A 26,901-nucleotide genomic window follows, 5' to 3' on the forward strand; every position below is an offset into this window, starting at 1 on the left:
AACGATTCTGTTTCTCTCCCTAGCAGATCTGAATATATTTCTCTAGCTGTCTCTCTTTTAGGAGTTCCTGGATTGGCTGTCCGGAATAGCAGAAATATTAACTCTTTAGCTTGCTCCGCAGCAAAGGCTCTGAACTTTACATCACAAGCCCTTCATCTTTTGAATAAGGAGCAGAGTGAACTCCAGCATGGCGTCTTGCAGAACCGCGCTGCTATCGATTATCTATTGATGCTCCAACATTACGGATGCGAACAAGTGGAAAACATGTGCTGCTTTAATATCACTGACAATTCTAAGGCTATTCAAAAACAAATCTCTCATTTGCAAAATCTCACACATCATATCAAACAGGATGTTGGTTTTCCTGCTTTCTGGGATTCTTTCACCCAGTGGCTTACCGCTTGGCTGCCGAACCTTACTTGGCTTCGTAATCTCTTTCAATATGCTATTGTCATAATTTGCATGTTGATCTTACTATGCTGCTTCCTCCAATGCATTCCTGGCCTCATAAGTCTTTTCTCTCGGCTTCTCTCTCCCCCTCAACCACCCAATAAAATCCTCGCTGCTTATTTTGCAAAGTGGCGATACCAATTGTAAACCAAAGGGGAGATATGGGCAGATTTATTTCGAGCATGCGTTGGCAAACCACGTATCTCGTAGTATCTTCTGTCCCATCCTCCCTGGCGAACTTATTTTGGGCATTTGCTGGCACACCACTAATCCCGAAATATTTTTGCCTTATTTACCCAGTACGCCTCGCAAAAAAGAAAAGAAAGGGGGAGATAAAGGGAAGTTTTCCTTCTGCACATGTTTTCCCTCTGCACATAATTGTTGCATTATAGGGAAGCATTGCATCTCTTTCTACACATAACTGTGGCCTTATGGGAAGTCTTGCTATGGGAAGCATTGCTTCTTTTCTCTTGCATTCTGAGAACTCTCGCTCATGATCCTTTCTCTGTTTCTGCACACACTGTACGAACCTGTTCCAAACACCAAGACATTCTTTCCTTTGCTCAATTCATCTTAAGTTCATGTTGACCTGTTCTCCATGCATAGCCGAGCACATCTATAGAACTTGATTGTTGTATTCTTTCATGTCATGATCAATCATTAGTAATTGTTTTATGCCATATAATTAATTAGGAGGTTTCATGCTTGCCTAGTCCCAACCTCGTTTCCCAGCCTTTAATCTACCAGTGATTAATGTTCACATGTAATTCCCACCCCTCACATGTAATTCCCGCCTTGCATTTGCATTAACCAATAGGCAATGAGTTTCTTTGTGTTTGTATCAACCAATCAGCCACAACCACACCTGTGGCAATGCTTGTAATATTCAATAAAAGAGAGGTCCCGGGACTTCCCCGGCAGACGCCTCTCACATGACACCTACTACTCGTCTCCCGTGATTTTCATTCCTACAACCTTCAAAGGTAGCCCCACGTAGAGTGCATTGCAGTAGTCCAAGCGGGATGGGCCAGGGTCATGCTAGCTTCTCTCACTCCAGTGTTCATGAAAGGCCTGTGCCAATAGAGAGAGGGCCCAGTTCTCCACTGTGGCTCTAGCAGCAGCTCTCAAAACCTCTATTATGACACAATATACAGAAGATGATGAATTGCCACCAGCCAGCTAACATGAGTGGTTCCTGCCAGATGCTGAATCCAAGGTCTCTTTAATCTAGCACAGGGGTGGCCAACTCCCAAGATCAACTTACAGAATTGAAAACTGGCAGTGATCTACCCCCTTTTTTGTGGGTCCAGGTCAAAGTTGTTGAGTTTTTTTAGGAACAGCCACTCATCAACAGATCGCTGGGTAAAACAAACAGCCTCACTGAGTCTTCCATTCTGCAGATCATGCAACAATGGAGGGCGGGGCCAGATTCTCTTTTTCCAATGCTAAGGAAAGGGAGCCAGCGATCGACTGCAATCAACCAAAACCTTGCGGGGATCTACCAGTAGATCGCGATTGAGCTGTTGGACATCCCTTCTCTAGCAGAATGGGCAATATGCTCCCATCTATAGATACACAAAGGGATGTGGGTGGCGCTGTGGGTTAAACCACAGAGCCTAGGACTTGCCAATCAGAAGGTCGGTGGTTCAAATCCCTGTGACGGGGTGAGCTCCTGTTGCTCAGTCCCTGCTCCTGCCCACCTAGCAGTTCTAAAGGACGTCAAAGTGCTAGTAGATAAATAGATACCGCTTCGGTGGGAAGGTAAATGGCGTTTCCGTGCGCTGCTCTGGTTTGCCAGAAGCGGCTTAGTCATGCTGGCCACATGACCTGGAAGCTGTACGCCAGCTCCCTCGGCCAATAAAGAGAGATGAGTGCCACAACCCCAGAGTCGGCCACGACTGGACCTAATGGTCAGGGGTCCCTTTACCTTTACCTATAGATACACAAGGAAGGGAGAATCGGTCTATAGAACTGGATTTAGAAAAGATTGTTGCGTTAGAAGCAAAATAAAAGACACCAAGTAGCCAGAATTATGTGTACCAAGTACTTAGGAAGTTCTGGTACACAAAACGATGGCAAAAGGAGCCAAGAAAAGAAGCTCTTTCAATTCTGATTCCCAGATGATGGCTGGTTTCTGTGTGGAAACCAGAGTCCTATGAAAGAGGTTGTTCCAAGCTTGTATTATGAGCTCATCCACATTCTACAAATCAGAACAACACAAGGGGAATATATCTGGCAGTAGTATGAATGGAGGTGGCCAATTTTGACAGATGGCAGAAGAATATCTCAGAGCACCTGTAAACCTACACTCCAAGTTTGTAAATCCCTTTGGGAATGCAGCTGATGTTAATAGTTTTTTTTTACATTTGGCAGTGTGAAAAATGCTTTAAAGAAGCAAAAAGTGTATATGCCCTATTGCCTGCGCTCGGAACATTAGTGTAGCTAAATGCCATACATTAATCCGATTGCAGTTTTTGAAGTTAAATAAATAAATTTAAACAAAAAATGCCCTGTATGTACGGGTAATGTATGTGGTGTAATTTTGTATATTTGCAAGATGCCTTTTCTTTAATTCATAGAAAAGGAGGCCGAATACCTTTGGTCAGTCTGGAGCAAAGTACAACTTGATGCACTACAATAAGCAGGTTCAGATAGGTAGCAGTCAAAATATATAAAAAAATAATAAAAATGTCCAGTAGCACCTTAGAGACCAACTAAGTTTCTTCTTGGTATAAGCTTTCGTGTGCATGCACACTTTTCAAATACATTTTTTATTTTTTTATATAATAACCAGGATACATTGCATTAAAATAGTGATTATATCTACTAAATATGTACAGTTAGAACACGTATGATCACTGTGTTCTAAAAATTGGTTTAAACCTAGCGTCGAGACAGACTGGAAAGCTACAATGTACTACTTATGTTAGCATCTGGCCTCTGAAATATAATTTTCATTCCAGTTGGGATTGTATTGCATTCCAAAACCTACTACATGAAAATCCAAGAATAGCCTTTTTAAAATAAAGGTTTTTTTATTATAAAAAACACACCCAAAAGGCTGCATTATAAAACATTTGCTCTCTCTGTGTGTGTCTCTCTCTACTTCCCATGTAATCCAGAGCCGCCATTTGATAGTTTATGCTGCTTTCGTATGATCACCATTTGCTTTTTCTTCCAGCGGTGGATTTACTGACCCCACCGTAATGATATATTCATCCTTTCCGGCATTACTAAGCTTCTGTTGATGTACTCTGCAAGTTCAAAAACACAGAGCAGCTGGGAAAAGCTGTCTTTCACTGGGAAGAAAGTAAAAAACAGGCAGTTTCCACTCTGCTTAGATAGGTTCTCGCTTTCTAATTCCTGACAGGACCATTGTTTTCATTCATCGTGGACCAAATTTATTTTAAACAAAATCCTCTTCCACCAGCCATCCAATCCTGAGACTTGCTGTGCCAGCAAGTGAGAGCCTAGGGCATGGCAGACAGGGCCAGCGACAACTCGACAAGCTCCCTAAACATTATGCTGGTTTCACAAAGAAAATGCAATGGTGTGGTAGAAATGAGCTGAAAGGGGTGAAACATATTATGAACAACTTTTTCCAGTGGTCCGTCCCCTTTTCAGAGACTGCTTCAAAAGGACTTGGAATCTTTTGCCTATTCATAGGTCCTCCTGACATCTTGTTTATCAAATATTCACCCTGATCTGCTTGCACAAAGATTACATGGAAGTTCAACTGTGGTTGCATTGACACTGGATATTTAAAATACACACACACAAATGAATCATGGGAACTGTAATTTGTTAAGGAAGCTGGGAACTGTAGGTCTGTGAGGCGTACAATACCACAGGTGTACCAACTCTATTATTATTCTTATTATTAAATTTGTATGCCGCCCTGTACCTGCAGATCTCAGGGTTCACAACATAAAATCACAATTCTACATATGAAGTGTCTTCGGGCCCCTCAATCATTGTTGGACAAGGATCACCCACCCTCAGTGTTGAGGGGCCCCAGCATGCATTGCGCACGCAAAACGTCACACAATGTTACACAACGTCACACGCATTGCAGCTTCATCGGCTGGCTCCTCCAGCTGACACAACATTGTGCATGTGTCACTCATCATGTGACATCACACAGACACGGCGTGCAACACATGTGACATCACGCCAGCCCCCCTCAATCTTGGGGGCAACCTGGTGCCTCTGACTCCCAGGATTCCTTGGGGAAAGTCATGCACTTTAAATATATGATGTGTACACAGGGGAACTCTGGCCTTTATTGAACATTTGTTCCAATTTGTTTGGGGAGCAGCGTTCATCCTGATTTGTGGGGTGTTTGTACATCTTTCTGTTAATCATTCATTCACCCTAATTGTCTCAGTATGTTTCTTTGTTGCATTTCTAACCACAAAATATCCATTGGGTTTTTGTTTTTTTAAAAAAAAGTGGATTTGTTGCACTAGGGCATGGGTAGGAAAACTAAGGCCTGGGGGCCGGATCTGGTCCAGTTGCCTTCTAAAGCTGGCCTGCGGACGATCCAAGAATCAGCATGTTTTTAGATGAGTAGAATGTGTCCTTTTATTTAAAATGCACCTCTGGGTTATTTGTGGGGCACAGGAATTCATTTATTTATTTTTTCCAAAATATAGTCCGCCCCCCCCCCACAAGATCTGAGGGACAGTTGACCAGCCTCCTGCTGAAAAAGTTTGCTGACCCCTGCACTAGGGCAACAGAGAGCTCTTGCCCACTTCAACTGCCACTCAATTTCCACCATGTGCTCTAATTCCTCCCACAAAATTGTGGCAGACTTCTAAAATAGCAACCTTTCTGGCCGGGTTGAGATCTGATAATATACGTGGCACTGACCTCAGCGACTGAAGTTCCTAAGTACTGGTTGTCGTCTCCTCTTTGCCAGGAAGAACCCTGGCATGAGGTAAATAGTAGGAGTGAGGAATTTGTCTGTCCTAAAGGATCTGTTTCCCTTGCCCCTAAGCTTTCAGCAGAGATGCCTCTCTCGAGGAGTCGCTTCCATGCCTAATGAAAGGAAACAGCTGTGCGACATGCATCACAGCGGAGGAAACGATCAGGTGATTTTGTTTCCATTCCAAACTGAAGGGAGTTCCTCCAGGAGTCTGCGACAGGGAACCTGAAAAAGCACTTGCGGGCTTGAACACGTGCCATAGAAGACATGGCCTGGGCCCAAGGCAAACTCATCCGCTTTCATGCTCTAGTGGGGCACTTGCGGTTCGCAGCGCACAGAAGGAAATAACCAACTGCTTTGGCCTTCTGATGAACAGTTTGCCAAACATTTAGGCAGGCAGCCGTGGGCCATGCAGCAGACCACAGAGCAAACAAGACGATGGAGTACATTACTTGGGATGGAATTTTAAAAACTGTTTTAAGCCTGGCCCCTGGTATGCTGGGTTTGAGCTATAAAGCCTTAAACGCCTCAGGACCGCAATACCTCAAGGACCGCCTCTTTCCATGTTAACCTACGTGGACCCTGAGATCATCTTCTGAGGCCCTTCTTTGTGTGCCGCCTCCTTCTTGAGAGGTCCAGAGGGTGACAACACGAGAATGCTCTCCCTAGGGAAGTTCGCCTGGCACCTTCATTATACACCTTTAGGCACCAGGCAAAAACATTCCTTTTTAACCAGAATTTTAGGTGATTTGATTGACATCCTATTTAAAATGTGGGATCCTTTTAAAATGTGGGATTTTTTCTCAGGGGGGAGTTATAGGGTTGTTGTTTTTATTTTGACTATATATTTTGTGGTTTTATATTTTGATTTTGTTCTGTGAACCGCCCTGAGACCTCCAGTATATAAATTCAATAAATAAATAATACAGTGGTACCTCGGGTTACAGACGCTTCAGGTTACAGACTCCGCTAACCCAAAAATAGTACCTCGGGTTTAGAAGTTTGCTTCAGGATGAGAACAGAAATCGTGCGGTGGCAGCGCAGTGGCAGCGGGAGGCCCCATTAGCTAAAGTGGTACCTCAGGTTAAGAACAGTTTCAGGTTAAGAACAGACCTCCGGAACGAATTAAGTTCTTAACCCGAGGTACCACTGTAATGGGTATGTCTTGCTTCTCTGTACTGAAAAATTTCAGTGAAATGTGTGTGTTTTTAATAAAATAAAATAAATATGCTATTGTAGCTGCTAGAAGCCTGTGTATGTGTGTGTGTGTGTGTGTGTGTGTGTGTGTGTGTGTGTGTGTGTGCCTGCCTCTTAGGAGTGCGGCAAGTGTTTGTCCTCCTTGGCTGGGTGTGTGCAGGGCACTTTGTAACTCTAAAGCTGAAACTCCCCAATCCCATTACAGTGGTACCTCAGGTTACAGGCGCTTCAGGTTACAGACTCCGCTAACCCAGAAATAGTACCTCGAGTTAAGAACTTTGCTTCAGAATGAGAACAGAAATTGTGCAGCGGCGGCAGCAGGAGTCCCCATTAGCTAAAGTGGTACCTCAGGTTAAGAATAGTTTCAGGTTAAGAACAGACCTCCAGAACGAATTAAGTTCTTAACCCGAGGTACCACTGTATTTACTTGGGACTAAACTATCACACCACTTGAGTCTTCTTTCTGGACAATCTTCTAACTCCAGAGATGGGGCGAATGAGTCAGTCTCCTCCCTGCCCCCCAGCTGTGCTTCAGTTTAGCTGCTGCTAATAACCATTCTCAATTCTCACAATTATACAGTAACAGTTGGACATGGACATACACACAGTAAATAGCAGGTCAGTAATTATAGCTATGATGGGCCAGTAAATGCCTTTTGCCCCAGATTTTAACTTGAATGTTATGATTATAGTCAAAGCTGTACAGTACAGAAAACAAACAGCTGCAACACAGTCCATCATTCAGGTATGCCAAAGGGGTTGTGTGTGCAGTGTTGAGTTTCATAGGCTTTTATTAACCCTCTCCCACATAAATGCAGTGAAAGGGTAACAGGGCTTTGTGAGCAGGGAGAGTCTGTGACAGAGAGAAGTCCAGAATCGGATTGGGAAGCTGAAGCAGAAGAGGAGGGAGGCCAAGAGGCAGAGATAGATCAGGCTTGTGAAGAGGCACAGGTGTCTCCCCCCTTCTGCTGTGACAAGCTTCCCTTCCCCCTGGTCGCCCAGAACCAGAAGAGGCATGAAGGGGGATGAGCAAAGGCAGGCATGCAGGTGCAATCTCCGGTTGCTGGGGGGGGGGGAACCCTGAGAAGATACATAGGTGACTATGAGGAGGCAGGAACCTTTAGTATTAGCAACTGCTTCATGGGGGCAAGACCTGACAGAGATTAATTACTATGTTATTTAGGCCTGACACTCCTTTGTACAGTGATTTTTTTCTGGGCGGATGCAGGGGGACGCATACCCCTAAACATTTTGTGAATCTAAGTTTGGCCTCATTGGGGGGCAGTATTTCAATATGAGTACCTCAAAAATGAGAGTACCCCTAAACATTTTTTTAGGAAAAAAAGCACTGCGTGTGTAGATCCTCTTTGGTTAATAAAGAGTTAACTCCATCTCAGTGTGATTTATTGCTGTTCACACCTGTCATTATCCATTAAGAAACATGAGTTGATAGCAATGCTTAGGGTTTTTAAAAGTTTCTTTTCTTTCTTTTCTTAGAAAGGCCTTCCTTCCCAATGCTTCTTCCCAATGTCCCTTTTTCAGCACCTCAAAATACATATTTTTCGTCTAACATCTGTTTCTTTTTCATCCTCCATCGCATGTAAATAGCTGTGGGGGGAGAAACAGCCACTACAAAATACCAGATTTCCTTGGTAGGATATCAAATTACAGGCAGTTGTGGGATTGAAAGCTACTAATCCATGCCAAAAACATGGTGTAAGGCTTAAAAATGGCAGTATTACCCAGCCAGAGCTGGACATATTTAACTACTCAGAGGATCTTTCAAATGAGCAGAATATACAGAAAGTTATGAATGTTCATTTTCATTTATTGCAATTATATCCCACCCTTCAAGGAGCTCAAGGTAGAGTACATGATTTCCCCCCTCCTCATTTTATCCACACAACTTTGTGAGGTAAGTTAGGCTGCGAGTGAGTGACTGGTCCAAGGACGTCAAGTGCATCTGATGGCTGAGCAGAGATGTGAACCCTGATCTCCCAGGTCCCATACCTTCCAAGTGTCCCGATTTTCCAGAGACAGTCCCAGAATTACAAAAACCATCCCAGCTTCTGATTTGATCCTGGTATGTCCCTGTTAGTTTCTGTTCTTATCACTGTGCAGCTGCGTGGAGTCACAGGACTCTGTTTACATTCCTGGGATTCCATACTATTGGAGTCTCAAGGGAAAAGAGACGGGATGGGATGTTAGTGGTTTCCTGTTTCCTTTGTTCCTTTGTCCCGTTGCTCTCTGCTTTCATAGAGAGAGGGTGTCTTTTCTGTTCTGCGTAGTTTAGAATTAAAACTCTTTGCAATGTAGTTCATACTGTCTCATCCTTCCCTGTGCTGGGAACTCTGCTGGGAGGACATGCCTTGGAGCCTCATCAAAGGCTCAAGGTCGTTAAACACATCAGGAGGCGATTCCGTAGATGAGCCGCCAGCTCGGTCAAACGGAGTTCCGACAGTCACTATTTCTCCCGCCACTGCTGCCACTGCCAAGCTCGGGGAGGAGGATGAACCGGCGCTTGTCCCAAGCAGTGGTGGTGAGAGAGCATCCCATTGCCTCTCCAAGACCGCTGTTGCCAGCCTCCTCCCTTGGGCAGCTTGTAGTAGCTACTGGACAGCAGGTGAGGAGGAGCCATCACCATCGAGGCCCATCCCCACAAGATGCACTGGCTCTGTGGGGCAGGCAGATGGCCAGGGCTGCCCTGGGCAGGCAGGGAAGAAGAGCACAAGGAGTCTTGATTTGAAGGGAGGAAATGATTTGTGCATTCACGTCTAATCTTGACCCTTTGTAAACTTTATTTATTGTTTTGTGACATCTGAAGGCAGCCGTGTTTAGGGAAGTTTTTAATGACTGATGTTTTAATGTATTTTTAATCTTTTGTGGAAGTCGCCCAGAGTGGCTGGGGAAACCCAGCCAGATGGGCGGGGTAGAAATAATAATAATAATAATAATAATAATAATAATAATAATAATAATAATAATAATAATAAATAATAATAACAATAATAACAACAACAACAACAATAATAATAATAATAATAATAATAATATGCTTTTCTTTTTGTAAATCTACCAAAGAACAAAATAAAATCAGGACTAAGGCGCTTTCTCAGGATGGTGAAGAGTGTGTGTGTTGTGTCTCGTTGGTGTTGTGGTGCTGGCACTCACCATTTTTCTGACAGGAAATAGTCTGAGGGGGACAAAAATGAGTGGTCAAGGAGGGTCATTTGGCGGGGGGAGTGAGAAATGTCCCTATTTCCATCTGAGGAATGTTGGAGGGTATGAGATCCTAGTCCTATACTCCAACCACTCTAACACACTGGTCTATGGCAACACACCCAAAATTCCAGAGACAAATGCTTAAAGCTCCTTCATTCCACCAGAGTAGACACATGAGAGGAGAGCTCCCCTTGTGTCGATGATAGAACTTACCAACTTTATAATTACAGCCACAAAACATAAAGGAATCCTTGGCGGAAGTGAAAACACGATAAAAGGACAAAACTATCTCATTTTGGAGGAGAGGCAATGACAACGTATGACTTTATCAAAGATTCTCCCAGCCTACTGATAAAGGTAATTCAACCTTCAGGTGTGAGTACTTTCATTAGGAAGGTGGCATAATTTCTTCACTTTGGAGGAAGTTTTCCAAATTATTTGGGAGATTGTGTGCAAGCACAGGAACGAGATAAGAACTGAAATTCCCAAAGTCACTGCTTGCTCCTGTTATTTAAATACTGTTACACTTGCCAGGACAATTTTAGTTTAGCCATTTCATTCAGTGTTTCTCGGCTAGGTCTGGTGGGTATCCGTGGCTTCCGTGAAAGGAAACGGCACGGGACCTAATTGGGAATAGCAGCTAAAATTGTTTCGTTGAACTCAACTCAGAATTGAAATTGAACTAAACTCTGTCCTCTTCCAAACACTCCAACCGCACCCTTTCTTTCGTCTCGCCCCCCTCCCGATCCTTTTTATGTCTTTAACTGCAATTCCCAAAATATAATTCACCTACCAAAATACCACATCTTAGTAACTGACATTTTACATACATTTTTCTTTTCTTTTACTATTTTACATAACAGATACTGATAAATAGTTGATACATAATTCTAACTCATGTTTAAACGTGTTTGGCATGCTTATCTTTGTATTTTGTTTAGATTGTGAAATAGTACAATAATCAAGTTTTATTTACTTTTATGCATATTACTACTTATTTCCGTCTACCTTCTTTGCCATGTAAGCAGTAACCCAGACTTTAATTCATAAATCCATTCTACTCCATTTGTTTTAATATGTGAATTCTTTAAAAAAAAAACACCTCAAAATTAATTATCACCAAATAGGTATATAACTATGTATTTTATCCTAAAATATATACTTTTAAATACATATTTCATATTTTTTTGAGCTGAAAACTATCGCAAAATTTGGAGATGTATGAAATCCAAGGGATATGAACATTCTGTTCTTTGTAGTAGTCCCAGGGGAACAAATTAGGCCAGTTCTGTGAAAAATGTGGATCAAATAAAATTCTTCTCCATCCCAACTATTTCTGATATGATGCTATCGAAAGCCTGTATATGTTTGGTATTTAGGGAGAAAAATCAGCTTTGCTTTTAAATGCAAGTTTGGGGGCATATAAAAATAGGCGTGGTAGATTTCAGGAGAACTTCAAAGTTTAATCACATATTAACGTATTAATCCTTCCCTGAGGGCAACATACTTTAAAGTTTGGGTTTTTTTTCATACTCAACAATGCAGGCAGTTCCTAGGGAAGGTAAATAATCATCAGTTTAATTCTTAATAAGATGTGATGTTGGGAATCACCAACGGTCTGTGCAAACTGATAGGTCCTGACATAAATATGAAATTGCTTCTCATTTCCCTAGGGAGGAGAAGGGGTCAACAAGGGTTTCAAGCATCTGTTATATAGAGCACATTGCGCGTGCACACACACACCATAATGATCACTATGAGACACCTTCAAGGTTTCATAACTATGATCTGTCTAAAATAGTGTGATAAAGTGTCAATCTTTACAGAAATGGGGGAGTTCTGAGGAATCTAAACCCATCGAGCCCAACACACTTCCACCAAGTATCTCCCATAATTTGAATTTCAGTGCATTTATTGGAACATGGAAGACCATGGTTATATCCTTAACCTCCAGAAAAGCATGCAACTAGTGGCCTCAGAGTAGTTGAGGGGAGTGTAACATGCGAACTAATACCAGTGTAGTAGAAGAAGCAAAGATCACCAGTGCCAAAGCAATGATTCTTCAACATCAACTTCGTTGGACTGGTCATGTTGTGCGGATGCCTGATTATCGTCTTCCAAAGCAACTACTCTATTCCAAACTTAAAAATGGAAAGCGTAATGCTGGTGGTCAACAAAAGAGGTTTAAAGACTGTCTTAAGGCAAATCTTTTAAAATGTAGTATAAACACCAACAATTGGGAAACACTGGCCTGCGAGCGCTCCAGTTGGAGAACAGCCTTTACCAAAGGTGTCATGGGCTTTGAAGACACTCGAACTCAGGATGCAAGGGAGAAACGTGCGAAGAGGAAGGCACGCTTGGCAAATCCACACCGTGATCAACTCCCGCCCAGAAACCAATGTCCCCACTGTGGAAGGACATGTGGATCCAGATTGGCCTCCACGGTCACTTACGGACCCATTGTTAAAACCGTGTTTATGGAAGACAATCTTACTCAGCTACGAGTGATTGCCAAAGAACATGTTTCAGCCTCAGGGCATCATTCCTTTTTGGGCAACCCGGGGTAGGCAGGACCCGAAGCAGAAGTGGGCCAGTTTCGCCACATACACACACCTTCTTTAAATGTTTTCAGAGAGAGAACTGTGAGAGGAGGGAGACTGTTGTCCAGGAAGTAATGGCTTTTCCCACCTGCGTTGCCTTACCCCTCCAGCCCTAGGAGCCTTCATAAGGGAGCTGTTCGCAGAGGAAGAACTGAGAGAGGAAAGAGACTTTGTTTGCCATCAGGCAGTCGTCAATTTACCTGGGCTACCCCACCTCCGTCCTGAGGAACCTTCAAAAGAAATTTGCTGCCGTGGGCATTGTCTATGTGTCTTTTAATGAGCTTAATAAAGCAAAAGGGCTTTCTTTCTCTGCTCCTCTGCTTTAACAGAGCACCACATATTCTGCAATTATTTTCATTTACTGTAGTTCATTGGCACCCTAGATCAGGGATATCCAACTGGTCGACTGCCATCCCCAGGAGGTTTGAGTCGATCACGGTCGATCGCGGGCTCTTTTTCCTTTGTGGTGGAAAAATAGTATCCGGCCCTGCCCACTTGCCGCTTCCACCTTCCTCCATTCGTGCATGATCACTAGAACAGAAGACGGAGTGTTTGCTGTGAGGCTGTTTGTTTCCTGACTGATCTTTCAGTGAGCGACTTTTCCCTTTCCCCCCTAGCATTTTAGACCTGCTTAAGGTTCGAATCCCTACGATGGGGTGAGCTCCCGTTGCTCGGTCCCTGCTCCTGTCAACCTAGCAGTTCGAAAGCATGTCAAAGTGCAAGTAGATAAATAGGTACCGCTCTGGCGGGAAGGTAAACGGCGTTTCCGTGTGCTGCTTTGGTTCACCAGAAGTGGCTTAGTCATGCTGGCCCCATGACCTGGAAGCTGTACGCAGGCTCCCTCAGCCAATAAAGCGAGATGAGCACCGCAACCCCAGAGTCGGCCACAACTGGACCTAATGGTCAGGGGTCCCTTTACTTTTAAAGTTAACTGCTTTGACTATCCTCCCCCAAAAAAGCTCAACTTTGACCTGCTAAAAAAGGGGGTAGATCACTGCCAAAAAAAAATTCTGTGAGTAGATCGCAGTCTCTTGAGAGTTGGACATCCCTGTCCTAGATAAATCATGAGCATGTCAAATATTCAATTGTTCACATTCGGAGTTGGAGACAACATGAAGGACACGAGTCAGAAGCTATTTCCAGCCAATGGAATTGACAAGAAATTCCCCAACCAAAAGCTAATTCCAAAAGTTTGGAACCCCTCTCCCCTCCCCACACACAGAGAAATAATATTTCCAGACAGCGAAGCCATATTTTCCTGACTGGTCTAAGAAGCTATTTTTCCATTATAAATTATTTCTGTAGTGTGGGCGTAAGCAAGTATTCTCGTAAGGGTTCCAGACCCCAGATCTTCTCTCTTGCTCTCTCTTTAAAGGGACAGAAGCTCACTTAATTACGCAAGGAGGCAATTCTACAGTGCTTTGTTTAGTTTACAGTTTATGAATATTAATGAGACCAAGGTGGAACCTACACACATATAAAAAACGCTGTGAAAATGCTTTTTTAAAAAAAGTTTTAAAAAAACATTGAAGTTTGCATAGCTCACCGCATCCATCTAGTGTCACATTTGTGTATTGCACTTTACAACTCATTTAAAACGTTTCATTTGCAGCTGTGTAGCTGAGTCCCACATTCTGCTGTTGCGTAAACCAAACGCTACATTTACTATTATGCTGCTATTAGCATTCACAGAACACCTACCTCCTCCCATACCGCTGATCCCTGCAACAGTCTAATCCAAAACAGAGCGTTCACAGGAAAATTGCACCTTGCTCTTTGTTGTAATTTTGTGGCAGCTACACTCCCAGAAGTTATCCCAGTTCACATTTTCTATTGTACTTTTCCAGGCTGTAAAATTGACTGCCATTCTCGTTTCACTCACTGTATCCTAACCACCCTGTGGGTTGCTGTCCTAAGAACCCAATAATCTATAGGGTGAGAGAAAAGCATCGGGCAAATCATAATGGCTTGGCAGCAAGGAGTGATGTTCCAGCAAACTGTTAAGACTATGACACCCTCTTTGGATACTTATTTCATTTTTTAATTTCATATACATTATAGACTAATACTGAGGGGCAAAAACATCAAGGTGGTTTACAGCCAGGGCTTGTTTTTCCAGCCGGAACTCAGTTCCGGCACCTCTCAGGTGGGCACCATTGCCATTGTAGGAGAACAAGGGAGACGTTCATGGTGAGTTCCAGCACCTCTTTCTCTAGAAAAATAACACTGCAAAAGGCGATTTAATTAACGAGTACCGTCTGCCCTGTGAGAGGAAAAAAGAGCATGAGGTACGGAGGAACAGACAGCAAGCAGCGGCGTAGCGTGGGTTGTCAGCACCCGGGGCAAGGCAAGTAATTTGCGCCCCCTAACCCGGGGCAAGGCAAGTAATTTGCGCCCCCTAACCCCTAACCTGCCGCCGCTGCCAGCTTCTTCTTGCTGCTGCCTGGGCTGGGGTATTTACGGTAAGGTAGCCACGGTGGCGGCAGCGGGTCCGTGTCAGGTGATCTGAGGCGAGTTGCCGCTGGTGCTGCCGCCCAAACGACGCCGCTTGCCCGGAGGAGGAGGAGGGCAGAGAGGCGAGGAAAATGCAACATGGCCCAGCAGCTGCAGCGGCGGCAGCGGGGCTGTGAGGAGGGGCTGCCTGGCGCGCCCTCCACGGCCCTGGCGCGCGGGGACCGCGGCAAGCACTGAGAGCGGCTGCCTGCTGGACGCCTTCAGCCCGGACGCGCGCACAGCTCGTCGGTTCCGCGAGACATGGGGCTCTCTGCTACAGCCTGCGCCCGAGGCTCTTCGGCGACTCCAGAGGCGGCGAGTGCACCCCCCCCCGCCCAGATGTTGCGCCCGATGTGGCCGGGCCCCCCTGCACCCCCCACGCTACGCCACTGACAGCAAGGCCTGCTCCAGTCAGGCTGTTTCCCCCCTCACCACTACTATCTTACACGTTGTATCATTTTTCTTCATACGTACTTTAAAACTGTAAACCACCTTGGGTACCTTGGCTGAAAGGCGGTATCTAAATGCAATGAATAAGTAAGTAAAATAAATTCCAGTATATTGTTTCTAATTGGCAGCTATGTATATGTATGATATTGTTTCGCAGTATGTATTCTTGTGTTTCCATTCTTATTCTCTAAATGTGCTTGGAACTGCATTGAGCCAGTGTGGTGTAGTGGTTAAGAGCAGTGGACTCGTAATCTGGTGAACCGGGTTCGCGTCTCCGCTCCTCCACATGCAGCTGCTGGGTGACCTTGGGCCAGTCACACTTCTTTGAAGTCTCTCAGCCCCACTCACCTCACAGAGTGTTTGTTGTGTGGGAGGAAGAGAAAGGAGAATGTTAGCCGCTTTGAGACTCCTTCGGGTAGTGATAAAGTGGGATATCAAATCCAAACTCCTCTTCTTGTTGTTGTATGCAAAGAGGCAAGGTAGAAATTCAATAAATAATAATCTCATACTCTCCAACATTTCTCGGATGAAAATAGGACATCCTATTCCATAAAAGTAAAAAGTGTAAAGGACCCCTGGACGGTTAAGTCTAGTCCAAGGCGACTATGGGGTTGTGGCACTCATCTCGCTTTCAAGCCCAGAGAGACGGCGTTTGTCCACAGACAGCTTTCCTGGTCATGTGGCCAGCAGGACTAAACCGCTTCTGGAGCAACGGGACACCATGATGGAAGCCAGAGCGCAGGGCAATGCTGTTTACCTTCCCGGTGCAGCAGTACCTATTTATCTACTTGCACTGGCATGCTTTTGAACTGCTAGGTTGGCAGGAGCTGGGACAGAGCAAAGGGAGATTTGAACCACCGACCTTCCGATTGGCAAGACCAAGAGGCTCAGTGGTTAAGACCACAGTGCCACCTGTATCCCAGCCCTATTCCATAATAGCATTCATAATAATTTTTTTATTTATACCCCACCCATCTGACTGGGTTGCCACTCTGGGTGGCTTCCAACATACATAAAAACATAATAAAATTATACAGGGCTGCCTTCTGATGTCTTCTAAAAGTTGTATAGATACTTTTCTCCTTGGTTCAGGGGGCACATAAATCCATACTCTCCAACATATCTCTGATGAAAATAGGGATGCCAGAAGAAGAGGAGGAGGAGGAGGAGGAGGAGGAGTTTGGATTTGATATCCCACTTTATCACTACCCTAAGGAGTCTCAAAGCGGCTAACAATCTCCTTTCCCTTCCTCCCCCACAACAAACACTCTGTGAGGTGAGTGGGGCTGAGAGACTTCAGAGAAATGTGACTTAGCCCAAGGTCACCCAGCAGTTGCATGTGGAGGAGCGGAGATGCGAACCCAGTTCACCAGATTACAAGACTACCGCTCTTAACCACTTTACCACCCTGGCTCCTTAAGGAAAAGCAGGACATTCTGGGATCAAATCAGAAACCAGGATGGCTTCCGTAAATCTGGGGCTGTCCCTGGAAAATCGGGACACTTGGAGGGCGTGTAATCTGAACTGTGACCTTCCCTTGTCCAAACGTAATCCTCAGCCAAGGAATGAAATGGATGGGTTGCTGCACTTTGGCCAAGCAGTTTGGCAGGAATCTTTATGGAGAATACTGCATGGTCGACAGCTAGCACTCTATTAGTATGACACAACTGCCAGACGTGAGGGACAAGCAGGAGAGAGAACTAGACAACCTTGTCTATCCACTCTATAGAACTTTGGCAAAATCTCGGATAAATATTTCAGGCTTTCCCTGAAAACAGAAATAAAAATGCTACTTTGGCAGCTAAACCAAATGATACTCCAGTGCCTCCTGGTGGTTCTGCAATCGCTCCACTTACCAAAATGTGGAATATATTGAATGCCTGCAGAGAGTGAGACATTGGCTTTTAAAAGGAAGTAGTAGACAAGTGATTCCTTACACATCTTCCACGCTTTTATGGTTCCATTATATGGCTACAGGGTCCAACTCATATATTTCCTTCCTTTTGATAGATTTCTTTCCAAAAGAAAATATTCCGCTTTATCCAGAAGACCACTTGAAGTTGGTTTTTCCCTTGCCCTCCATCAACATATGGAAAGAAAATAATATCTTTCTCTATGGCATGCTCAAGTTCCAGTTCTCTCATTCTCCTAACAGATTTATAAGGGGGAAAGGGTAGACAGGATCAGACATGTTGTGGGATAGGATAATGCAGTGCTAAACACTCACATAAAATTTGCATGAACCACAAAACTGGGACCTTGAAATTTACAGCGTTTTTCCATTGCTGGGAAACAAGACTGTTATTTCATACCCACCTATAAAAACAGCTGAGTTTTCCCACTTTGGAACTTGGAAGATGCCACTTCCTTCAACGTCTTTTGTATTCTCCATGCCACTAAAATTGATTTTGGTGGCCTTTTGGTCACAGATGCCAAAGAAAATAAACGTGAGCAAGCAAACCATGGTGCTTAAGTCATTGGGACGCAGGTGGCGCTGTGGTCTAAGCAACTGAGCCTCTTGGGCTTGCCAATCAGAAGGTCGTCAGTTCAAGTCCGCACAACGGGGTGAGCTCCCATTGCTCCGTCCCAGCTCCTGCCAACCTATCAGTTCAAAAACACACCAGTGCAAGTAGATAAATAGGTACAGCTGTGGCGGGAAGGTAAATAGCATTTCCGTGCGCTCTGGCCTCTGTCACAGTGCCCTGCTGCACCAGGAGTGATTTAGTCCTGCTGGCCACATGACCCGGAAAGCTGTCTGTGGACAAACGCCGGCTCCCTTGGCCTGAAAGCGAGATGAGCACCACAACCTCATAGTTGCCTTTGACTGGACTTAACCTTACTTAAGTCATGTAGGTTGAAAGAATGCTGGGGATTTGTTTCCTTTTACACTAATATCAAAGGGCTCACCTTCCTTCCATTTCTATGACTAGTCTTTATATACAGCACTTATGAGTCAGACAAGCAAAAAAATATGCCTTCTAGGAGATTTATATGATTTAACACCACCATTACCAAATTCAGTACATTTTACATTTACAGTGGTACCTCGGGTTACATACGCTTCAGGTTACAAACGCTTCAGGTTACAGACTCCACTAACCCAGAAGTAGTACCTCAGGTTAAGAACTTTACTTCAGGATGAGAACAGAAATTGTGCTCCGGCGGCGTGGCAGCAGCAGGAGGCCCCATTAGCTAAAGTGGTGCTTCAGGTTAAGAACAGCTTCAGGTTAAGAACGGACCTCCGGAACAAATTAAGTACTTAACCTGAGGTACCACTGTATAGCATTTCTCATTCAAGCTGTAATATCAGGGCTGTCTTAAACATATGTGGCGCCAGGTGCAAAGACCCGCCTGGCGCCCCCCCCCCCAGTTGCCCAGTCCCAGGCACGTAGGAGGGTGGGGCCAGCTGGCCACCTCAGTGTCTTGCTGGCTCAGTCGCCCCCGAACTCGTGGCGCAGAGATGCCCGCAGCAGAAGACCCCGCCGCGGCGCTCCCGCCAACATACAGGCTCTTTCCCGGACTCAACTCTCGGGCCCCGGACTCTTAGCCTCGTGCCCCTCAGAGGTGGGCGCCCGGGTGCCCCGCACCCCTAGCATCTATGGGTAAGACGGCCCTGTGTACTATGCAATCTAGTAGGCAAAGTCTCACAACACCCAAACGTGAATGTGAAATAAATGCTCAGAATTATCATCATCATCATCATCATTATATATTTATACCCCACTTTCCCCCCAGATTCGACTCAAGGTGGCTTACAGGAAAAAAGAACCACCACCAAAAACATAGAAAAATCTATCATTAAAATACAATTGAACACTATATTCATATATAAACTCTGCTGAAAGATAGTATACATTTTTTAAAAAAAAAAAAACAGCCAGTGGTGTTAACATCAAGTCCATCCACTGCTCTCTTCCTCCCTCCTTCTCTAAAGAGGCAAAATGAAGGAAGGGAGAAGTTGAAGGCAAGCTTGTTCCCCAAGACTGAAGGAAGTACTGAATGAAGTATTAGGAGCTCCTAAACAAAAGGTCTAGGGAGTTTCATTCCTTGACACTAAAGTAAGTACAAAGGATACTGGAAGGAAAAAACTGGAAATTTAGCAACTAGGTGCCTGGCAGTTTCTCCTCAGCCTAGGTGCTACCAGTTGCTACCCTCACCTTACAAAATAATTTTTATAGGGATCTTTTAATGTTCGCTAACAGAGACCATTATTCAATAAGCAACTTATTTTTTCACTTACAGGGCATTGAGTAACGTTGACTCTTCAACACGCTAATCCCTTGTATTTAGAAAGAAAACAAGCATTCAAAACTTTCCCCTAAAATGTAACTGATGTTTCCTTTAAGCTTATGCTACTATTTTATATACCAGGAAAAGAAAGGCCCCAAGATTCCATAAACAAAAGAGCTGGAGGACTGTCCTTTTCCAGTTAACTTTTGTAAGTTCAGCACATTTATAACCTGATCATTTTTCACGCATTAGATGTTTTTTCCACCAGGTCTCTGCCACTGGCAATGCCACCAGAAATTATTTTTAAAATCACTGCACTCCTAATAAAAACTGAACAGCTTGTGAAGGAATTCACTGAAAACCAGCAGAGGAGGTGGGGTTCATCCTCTAAAACACACACATACTTCCTCTTTTGTATTGGATGTTGACTATTCCCAGAGATATAATCGTATCTCTGTGTTTCAGGGATATTTGAAGAATCTGAACTTTGCAAATTCCAATGTAAACTTACTCCATTGGGCCTTCCCTAGACTAATGATCAGGTCATAACTTGGCATTCCTTGAGACTTCTGCTTATCCTGCCATGTCACCCCAGAAAGCCCAATCCTCACCACCTGATCAGAGCGAACATCAATCGGGTTTTCCACCAATTTAAGTTTGCTCCGATTCAGTCCTAACGTTTTCCCGGGGAAAGTGGGGAGGCAAACAGAAAATCCCTGACATAAGAATTACGAAAAGCCTTGAAAACACACACACACACACAACAGCAGTCACAAAATTAAAAGACGCCTGCTTCTTGGGAGAAAAGCGATGAAAAACCTAGAGAGCATCTTAAAAAGCAGAGACATCACCTTGCCAACAAAGGCCTGTATAGTTAAAGCTATGATTTTCCCAGTAGTGATGTATGGAAGTGAGAGCTGGACCATAAAGAAAGCTGATCGCCGAAGAATTGATGCTTTTGAATTCTGGTGCTGGAGGAAACTCTTGAGAGTCCCAAACCTATCCATTCTTAAAGAAATCAGCCCTGAGTGCTCACTGGAAGGACAGATCCTGAAGCTGAGGCTCCAATAGTTTGGCCACATCATGAGAAGACTCCCTGGAAAAGACAAGGAGAAGGAGATGACAGAGGACGAGATGGTTGGACAGAGTTCTCGAAGGTACGAACATGAGTTTGACCAAACTGCAGGCGGCAGTGGAAGACAGGAGAGCCTGGTGTGTGCTCTGGTCCATTGGGTCACGAAGAGTCGGACACAACCAAACGACTAAACAACAACAACAACATATACGTGTGTGTGTGTGTGACTGCAAGCCCATATTTTTTGTTTGTTTTGACAAAAACAAATTTAAAATAGTGAAAAAGAGAAAAACTTTTAACATATCCATACATGAGATTCTCTGAATCTCGTGACTTCCCTGCGTCCTCTACATGGGTCCTTAAATCATTTTTCTAAAACTATGTATCATTACATTCTCCACAGTTTTCATTTCTCTGAATTGTCCATGTCTTTTGTTTCTTTACAAGTTATTTTTAAAGTCCAGCTAGTTTGCAGTGGTCTCCCAAGTAAGTTATGAATTTTCCCCATTCTTTTTTAAAGTCTTTGTCTTCTTGATTCCTGAGTCTCCCAGTCAGTTTTGCCATTTCAGCATAGTCCAGCAGTTTGGCTTGCCATTCTTCCCTAGTCAGGACTTTTGCTTCCTTCCATCTTTGGGCTACTAGCATCCTTGCAGCTGTTGTCGCGTACATAAACAGTCTTTTCTGCTCTTTTGGAATGTCGGTACCTTTAATTCCTAATAGAAAAGCTTCTGGTTTTTTGACAAATGTCATTTTAAACATTTTTTTTCAGTTCATTATATATCAACTCCCAAAATGACTTTGTGCTCTTACATGACCACCACATATGATGAAAGGTGCCCTCTTTTTCTTTACACGTCCAGCAAATATTTCAGCTTGTTCTATACATTTTAGATAACTTAGTAGGAGTCAGATACCACCGATACATCATTTTCATGTAATTTTCTTTCAGCGTACAACATGCTGTGAATTTCAAATCCGTTCTCCATAGCCTCTCCCAGTCTGCTATTTGTATATTATGTCCTAAATCCTTTGCCCAGAAAAAAACAAAATTTTAAGCACTCTTCATGTTTGTTTCAGTTTCAGACACAGCATGGAGGCACATGTTTAAGGCAATATTGCTTATTTAATAGAGAATAACCACTTCACTTAAAAATAAAATAAAAAAGCCTGCTCTGGTTTTCCTTGCAATTCACTCTATGAATCAAGCAGTCCAAATGAACTTTCTGACCACGATCTACTCCACATAAAAAAATAACTTCCCAGAAATAACCTCTTTCATCAAGAACCTGGCTCAGATTAAACAAAAACCAAGTCAAAGCTATGACTATCTTCCCATTATTGCTTTATATTTCACCTCTGGAATTCAACTTAGCTGTGCTTTTCCTCAGCTGTAACCTTCCTTACGAATCTTTTGCCATTTTAACAGCCATTAAAAATGGCTAACCACTGAAGTATATAAAATGGGTGAGCCAGATGTTGAGCTATTGTAAGAGGAATCCCAAAGACCCATTACTCTGCAGTTTCAAACCACAATTCTTAACAGCTAACCTAAAAAACATGCATGTGTTATAGGTTTCATTTCTTCGGAGAACCGGACTTTGAGTCAACAATATGTGCTTCTGAAAATGGGGTGGGGATTTGCATTTTGTTAGTTCACAGCTTAGAATTCCAGACAAGGGGTCTCTTTGACTACAAGCACATAAGCAGAAGGAAAAACATCTCAGAACAAATCAGAATTATTTGATCAAATCTGCCCCATGGCAATTAGATTAAGGGAAACCTTACTGCCCCGGTTTAGCTGTTGATTCTATCTGCGGTATACATAATAATTCTGCACTTGGACACACACGCAGCAATAGATTAGGGTTGGTCCTGATATTCATCCCAGCTGAATTATTAGCGATTTTAAATAGAGGTGGGGGAATTCAGTTTCATTCGCCTTTAAAGGCAAATCGACCCAATTCTCATTTTCCAAGGCATGCAAACCAAAACACAGCCTTGCTTCAAAATATACAATTTTCTGAATATTACAATGCAGTTCTCCAAACAAGTAACATGACAAAAATGTATATACTAGGGTAGCATGTCCATGGAAATACATATATCAATGAGACTAACATACGTTTTGAGGAAATGGCTTTGTATAAATTTGTACATTTTTAGAAATTGCGATTAAAATGATAAAGTTTTTCCTAATAATAATAAAAAATAAAGTTTCCTGAGGACTTTTAAAAAACAAATCACAAACTGATGTGGAAATGTGGACAACAGAATTTAAGAAGGGAAAAATGAGATTCTGAAACGGACAGATTTGCCCATTCCTAGGTTTGTGGTGGCCAAAATCCTCCCTCAAACAAAACCAAAAGCTTGAGGGTGGGTGTGTTGCAGTTACTTGTGAGGTAGTTAGAGGGGTTTTTTCAAGTTCAAAAAGCCATGTTGTTGTCCTGAACCCCTGGCCTACCTGGCAGCAAGGCAGTATGACAAGTTCCCAGTCCAGGGTCAGTAAACATGTCCAGAGTCCAAACTGAAGCACAGTCCTACAGAGAGCCATCAGAATGACCAATTGAGTAGACCCAGCCCTTCAGCTCTACTGCCCTTTTTGTATTCTGGGCATCTGGGCTTGATGAGGCAGGTGACCCTCACCTGTTCCAAGCCTACCCTTCTTGAGGAATCACACACCTCCTCCCAGAGCTAGCAAGCCCTATCTAGCCAGCTAGGGAGCTAGGTGTGGGTCCTTGCCTGCCTCAGCATCCAGGAGCACCCTGCCCGCTGTTCCCTCTACCTCAGAGCAGCCCACCATGTTCATGGAGACAGGAGGCCCTCTGGCTTTGGTGATGGGTCCTGTTGCTCTGGTTCCTGCGCACTGATCCCCATCCCCTTGTCATCTGCTGTCACCCCGTGAGTACATCCTACCATAGCTGTCAACTTACAGATTTGAAAATAAGGGACCAGCAGCCTCAAAAATAAGGGATCAGCAGCCAAAATAAGCGATTTTAGTCAACCAGCAGCCAAACGAAGCCTCAAGCAGTGGTTCCCACAGCGCAGCAACCCGGCAAAGGGGATGCAGCAAGGAAAACCACTGTCACCTCTCCGCTGGGAAGCGCTGAGCAAAGGCGAGTCCCCAGGCAACACGGCCAATTTGATCGGCACAAAGCATGCAAGCTCTATCCCCCCCCCGTCATTCTTAGACTCCTTATTGGATGAGCAATGCAGCCAAGCAACACAGTTGGAGCCTCCCTCCTCCCTGGCCAGCAGGGAGGGAGGGAGAGGAGCTGCTTCCTTTGAAACCCGGGAAATTTAAGGGACATCATCAATAAGAGACAGCAGCGGGATACGGCGCTGGGATAAGGGACTTTCCCGCCAAATAAGGGACGGTTGACAGCTATGCATCCTACACCAACCTCTCCTTCTTCATCCTCAGTGTGTCCCGGTTCCAATTACACCCATCGTCAGAATCCTCTTCCCTGTAGTCCTGCCAGCTCATGACAGTTGTGTGCTTAGCTGCCACACTTTTTGAAACTGAGCTTCTAATATCTCCAAGTGTGATGGCCTGGGATTCGGACTTGGACTCAGAACCAGAGGAGTCTCAGTCTGCACCGGATCCTCTGCTTCAGGCAGCATCTGAACCGAGTCTGGGGCCTGATCCTGCCCTGGCTCCAGATGCGGGGATTACCTTGTTGCCTTCAGCTGGGCAATCACTTACAGCTGCTCCACTACCAGTTGGGTCAGGAGGGGCTGAGGCGGCTTCTGGGTCTAGTAGCCCACCAACATCTCCCAAGCTGCAGAGACTGAGGTCTGAGAGAAGAAGAGAGCTGAGTACTCGCAGGAGGAGTGCTCGCCTTCGGGCGAGACAGGGAGGTGAGTCACCGGGGGATCAGGACCAGTCGTTACCCCAACAGAGATAAAAGGCTGTCGGACTTTGCCCCAGGTTGCAGGAGAAACATTGCTGTTTGCTAGAACCTGCCTGTGACCCTGTGCCTGACCTAGCCTGGTGTCCTGCCATGACCCTGTCGGACTGACTCCTTGCAGAATCCTTGGATTTGGGACCAGACCTGGACCGCGTTGCTCGGGTTTACCCCCGGGCCCAGCACACCAAGTATGCTAGGTGATGATGTTGTATCAGACAGGGACCTGATGTGGGGGGGGGGGGAGAAAGAGGTTGCTCTCACAACACACACACACAGGTGGCACTGTGCTCTAAACCACTGAACCTCTTGGGCTTGCCAGTCAGAAGATTGGTGGTTCGAATCTGTGCAACGGGGTGAGCTCCCGTTGCTCTGTCCCAGCTCCTGCCAACCGAGCAGTTCAAAAGCATACCAACGCAAGTAGATAAATAGGTGCCGCTGCAGTGAGAAGGTAAACAGCATTTCCATGTGCTCTGACACTTATCAAAGTCCTCCATGTACCAGTAGCAGTTTAGTCAAGCTGGCCACATGACCCGGAAAGCTGTCTGTGAACAAACACCGGCTCCCTCGGCCTGAAAGCTGAGATGAACACCGCAACCCCATAGTCACCTTTGACTGGACTTAACCATCCAGGGGTCCTTTACCTTTACCTACATACATACATACACGTTTCACATAAATTCTGGACATACCTTCATTTGGAAGAACTTTATCAATCACTAATGTACATCTATTTTTCGTTCTATGAGATTCATAAAAAAAAAATCCTAACACCTCATTCATAGGAAGCTCATTGAACATGACACATTTTGCATAAAATTAGCTCGCAATATAATGCCTTCAAGCAGCGATATTCCCAGTTAGCTTTGATTCTACTGGAATTTCTATTCCAGTTTAAGCCAGACAGAAGAGGTGAGACTAACCATGACATTCTGCTCTGATAGGAAAGTCTCCGTTGCAAATTACTCTTGGGGGATGTTTATTGTATTAGAGTTCTGATTACTAACACAGTAACAGTTCCCAGCCTCTCAGTCTTTCCATTATAAATCATTATCTTTCAGGCGTGACATTTCTCTGTAGGCTGACATTTGGAATTAAGACAACTTCTTCTAGGAGAGAGACTCAGTGATGAAATAATCACATAAACACACCAAAGGTAACAGCCCATTGTGTGATGTGGAATAGAGGATGAGCATAATGCTCCCCAAATTAAGAAACTTTAAATTCCACTGGTTTCAATGGTGTGTGTTGAACGAAACCAGTTAAAATGAAGTATCTGTAACTGGAAGGACAGATCCTGAAGCTGAGGCGCCAATACTTTGGCCACCTCATGAGAAGAGAAGGCACCCTGGAAAAGATCCTGATGTTGGGAAAGATGGAGGGCACAAGGAGAAGGGGATGACAGAGGACGAGATGGCTGGACAGTGTTCTCGAAGCTATCAGCATGAGTTTGACCAAACTGCGGGAGGCAGTGGAAGACAGGAGTGCCTGGCATGCTCTGGTCCATTGGGTCACGAAGAGTTGGACATGACTAAACGACTAAACAACAACAACATATACGTGTGTGTGTGTGTGTGTGTGTGTGTGTGTGTATGCATGACTGCAAGCCCATATTTTTTGTTGGTTTTGACAAAAACGAATTTAAAATAGTGTATGTTTGTATGCTTGTATATTCGCAATATGTGTGTATTAATGCTGAATTATTTTAATAATAAAAACTTCTCAAAAATCAATTTTTTAGAATAAACAAATAAAATAGTGAAAAAGAGAAAAACTTTTAACATATACATGAGATTCTCTGAATCTCGTGACTTCCCCGCATCCCCTTCATGGGTCCTTAAATAATTTTTCTAAAACTATGTATCATTACATTCTCCACAGTTTTCATTTCTCTAAATTGTCCATTTCTTTACAAGTTATTTTTAAAGTCCAGCTAATGGTTTTATTTGTTTGCAGTGGTCTCCCAAGTAAGTTATGAATTTTCCCCATTCTTCACAATATCTGCGTTGTCGAAGCTACCAGCATGAGTTTGACCAAAGTGTGGGAGGCAGTGGAAGACAGGAGTGCCTTGCGTGCTCTGGTCCATGGGGTCACGAAGAGTTGGACACAACTAAACGACTAAACAACAACAATCTGTAATACATTTTCTTTGAAAAGTTCATATAAAATTCAATGCTAAACATTCATTAGAAGTTTTCGGGCACCATTTCCCCCAGGAATTACGCTACAACCACGGCATTGTGGGGGAATCAAAATCATGGCTGGGCCACCCACAATGTCCATCTGTTGTTGCCACCTAGGCAGCACCATACACAAAATTTTAAATAAATCTTTGTTGCTAATGGTGAATCT

At 44.1% G+C, this 26,901-nt stretch overlaps 1 long non-coding RNA gene across 1 annotated transcript; it reads left to right on the top strand.

Moving 5' to 3' along the window:
- Positions 1-7,210: 7,210 nt before the first annotated feature.
- LOC309363519 lies at positions 7,211-11,121 on the top strand. Its single transcript, XR_014165374.1, has 3 exons — positions 7,211-7,319; positions 10,027-10,153; positions 10,989-11,121. It is a non-coding gene; the product is annotated as an uncharacterized lncRNA (long non-coding RNA).
- Positions 11,122-26,901: the final 15,780 nt, after the last annotated feature.

The sequence above is a fragment of the Podarcis melisellensis genome (genome assembly GCF_964234715.1).
Source record: "Podarcis melisellensis genome assembly, chromosome: 1".
In the NCBI taxonomy this organism is placed as follows: domain Eukaryota; kingdom Metazoa; phylum Chordata; class Lepidosauria; order Squamata; family Lacertidae; genus Podarcis; species Podarcis melisellensis.